Raw genomic sequence first — 3,162 nt, 5'->3', positions numbered from 1 at the left:
TCCCATCTATCCTATTCCATCTCCACATTTCGATTCAATTTTTCTTACGAGTTTGTGATTTCTTTTCAATTCATAGAGATCATCAGATGCTCCTTCCAATAGGCAATAGTTATTTCAGTTGGGCCCACGTATGGTACCCACCAAAAGAAACGATATTCTGACATCTGTAACCATGCACCTCGTTTTGTATATTTTAGCTCAACGTCCAGGACTTCAATTTGTAATAGTATAAATCATCTCCTTTTGAAGTCAACCACAGAGAGCTTTTCAAGTCCACGCATGAGAGAGTGTGAGAGAGACAGAACGCCCATGGATCGGAGAGCTTCACTGTCGGATCGAAACAGAGGTTCGCCGATCACAATAATCCAGCTTCGCCGTCGTAGGTATGTAATATGTATAGGAGGATAGCCCCTTTTCTGTTTCCAGCTTCGCTCTCGCCATGTGCAATTTTTTTCACCTCTTTGCTGGTTGCTGTGAAATAATTGTAGTTGAAGATTGTCTATTTTATGAATTTTTATGCTTTCTTCTAATATACACGGCTGACGGCACTGCATCTTTCATGGAGACCACGATTAATTTCATGTTTGTGATTGGGGAAGAAAATTTTGATGAAGTTGAGGTAACTATGTGCTGCTGCATGTCCAAGTTATAATAATGTGTAATTCGAACCATTTCTTTTTATTTTTTTGGATCTAGTTCATTTGATATTAAGGGATATTTATATGTCAATTGATTGGCTTTGAAAAAAAAAAGGCTAAGATAGACGACAGTGGTGGGATATTTCTTCTGTGTATTGGATGGATGGATGGTTGTTGTTCTGCCCTTTGCTTAATTACTTTTAAAGGGACAATTTTGTCATTTTACATTTTTTTTTTTTTTTTGACAAAATGCCCTCTAAAAATAACTAAATTTTGAAATGGAGAGAATTAATACTTATTCGGTTGTGTGGGTAGCGTTTGATTGGATATGTTTGTGTCTATTTTGACGTTGAACCAAGTAGATTGAGAGTGCAGGAGTGGCCGGGATTGGAGGTTATTCGTGAAAGAGAGAAACAAATTGTAACAATCTAACCTCTTTTTCCCTTTTGAAAGGATTAGCTGTTAATTATACTAATCAGATGGACAAATATTCTGTATCTTCAAACATTGAGATTTCTAAGATCTTCTTGTAAATGTTTCTATGTGGGTTCCCCACCTTTTTTTTTTCCTATCTAATTCTGCAGATGGTACTTTTAGCAATTTACCTAAAGATATATGGTGACGTGTGGTTGACGATCGAAAAGAAAGAAAGCCTATCACCAATAAGAGTTGCAGGTTGCTTATGAATTAAGCAGAATTTCTTACGTTGCATGTTGCTAGATGCAGTGTACTTACATATTTGTACTTGACCAGGGGCGGACCTACGTATGGTCTTGGGGTTCTTTGGCAACCCAAGAATTTTTACAAATTCCCATAAATATACTTATCTTGTATAGCATTGCCCCAGTCTATGTTAATTTTTGGTTTCAGTTGATTTGCCCAATATTCACACTTCACAAGCTGGAGACTCACTTGGGTTGTCGATATTTCTTGATTTCCTCATCTGGTTAGTTGAAAGTCATTTGATTCCCCATATCAATCTGTTAGTTCTTCTGTTTTGTCATTAGAGGCAGTGAGTTTCCCTTGTTTTTTCATCTGGGTCTTGGCAATTTTCTCGATTTCAGCAGCTTTTGACATTGAAATTGAGGGCTTTCTGCGGTTTTGATTCAACCAGTGAGGGGAAGTTGATTGCTTTTGCTCATATATCTGTAATAAAGGTATAGGGTTTGGTTTGGTTTGGTTCCTGGATTCCGTCATTTGGATTTTCCAGTGTTTGGATGGTGAATTCTGGCAGGATTTGGATTTTTCTGGTTAGATTGTTTGTTCTGCTTGTGGCTCTAGATGTGTTGTGGCTGATCTTCTCTAGAGTGGAAATTGGTGCTTGCAGATGAGGGTTTTGAAAGAATTCATAATGCAGAAACAATAAAGCGAAAATAATAAGATAGTGATACAGAGATATATGTGGTTTGATCTATGACTTACATCCACAAGATCAAGCCCTAAAGCTGCATTAAGCTCTTATATTTTTGAGTAATATTCACAATATAACATGCTCCTATTTTAGGAGAATTATATTGGATATAAATAGATTTTTACTCTAGCTAGGCGCTAGTCTTCAACTATTCAACTGAAACTCAGTAATAGTCTTCAAGTGTAACTTAGTGATATTCTTCAACTGTAAGTCAGTAATAGTCTTATACTGTAACTATTATTCTTAAACTCCATGGTATACTCTAACAGGTTTTAATTTTCTTTTTTTCTTTGGATGAATGAGTAAAGTTTTGGAGGAATTGTATCAGTTGTTTTGGTCATGATTTTTGGATTCTAACTCTTCTGTAAAGAGCTTGTGAGGCTTTGTTGCAGAAGAGAATTGGGGTTTCTACTCCCCGGTAAGGAAAGCTTGCATTGTAAATGATGTTTTATCCTCAACTTCAAGGAGCTTCAAAACAATCTTGTAGTCTTCTTGCTGTCACCTGTGGGGGAAAACGCTGGAGATAAACAATCTATAATTAAGAAGAATGCTGTTTGGAGGTGCAATATTCTATTTTTGGTTGCAACTTTTCTGTATTGAGTATTAGATAGGAAATGTGTCGCTTGCAACTTTTTAAGATAGATTTTATAGGCATGTAATTTTTTATACATTTATGGCTTATGACTTATTATAAAATCAAGTTTAAGAATTGTTTGTTTTTATTTTATATATGCACGTGCGTGCACATAGAGAAACTATATCTATTTATGTATTTATTTATTTATGTAAGATACTTGGATCCTCTCCGATTGATTTTAATTGGAGATGAATCCTCTTTAAATGGAGGGCAAAATTGTCAAACAAAATATGAAAAGATATGAAGAATATTGATTTCTCTCCCGTTGAAATCAACAGGAGATGATTCGTTTCCACACGTGAAGTGGATGTTAAAATATTGATTAAATAATTAAATGATTAAGCTCATTTATCTTTTTAAATAAGTTTAAACGTTTAAGATAAGTGTTGATTTAATAGCTATACGACTAGCATACAATTAAGATAACATGACTGCAAAAATTAACTCTTTACATAAAGAGAGTGATGTGTACCCAA

The 3,162-nt window shown here is 35.0% G+C and overlaps 1 long non-coding RNA gene across 1 annotated transcript; it reads left to right on the top strand.

Moving 5' to 3' along the window:
- The first annotated feature begins 272 nt into the window (after positions 1 to 272).
- Positions 273 to 2,807, top strand: LOC132166510 (uncharacterized). Its single transcript, XR_009438573.1, has 2 exons — positions 273 to 383; positions 1,223 to 2,807. It is a non-coding gene; the product is annotated as an uncharacterized LOC132166510 (long non-coding RNA).
- The last annotated feature ends 355 nt before the right edge of the window (positions 2,808 to 3,162 follow it).

Source organism: Corylus avellana, chromosome ca11, assembly GCF_901000735.1.
Source record: "Corylus avellana chromosome ca11, CavTom2PMs-1.0".
Taxonomy (NCBI): domain Eukaryota; kingdom Viridiplantae; phylum Streptophyta; class Magnoliopsida; order Fagales; family Betulaceae; genus Corylus; species Corylus avellana.
The sequence above is the reverse complement of the archived record's forward strand: the minus strand, read 5'-3'. Positions and strand labels throughout refer to the sequence as shown.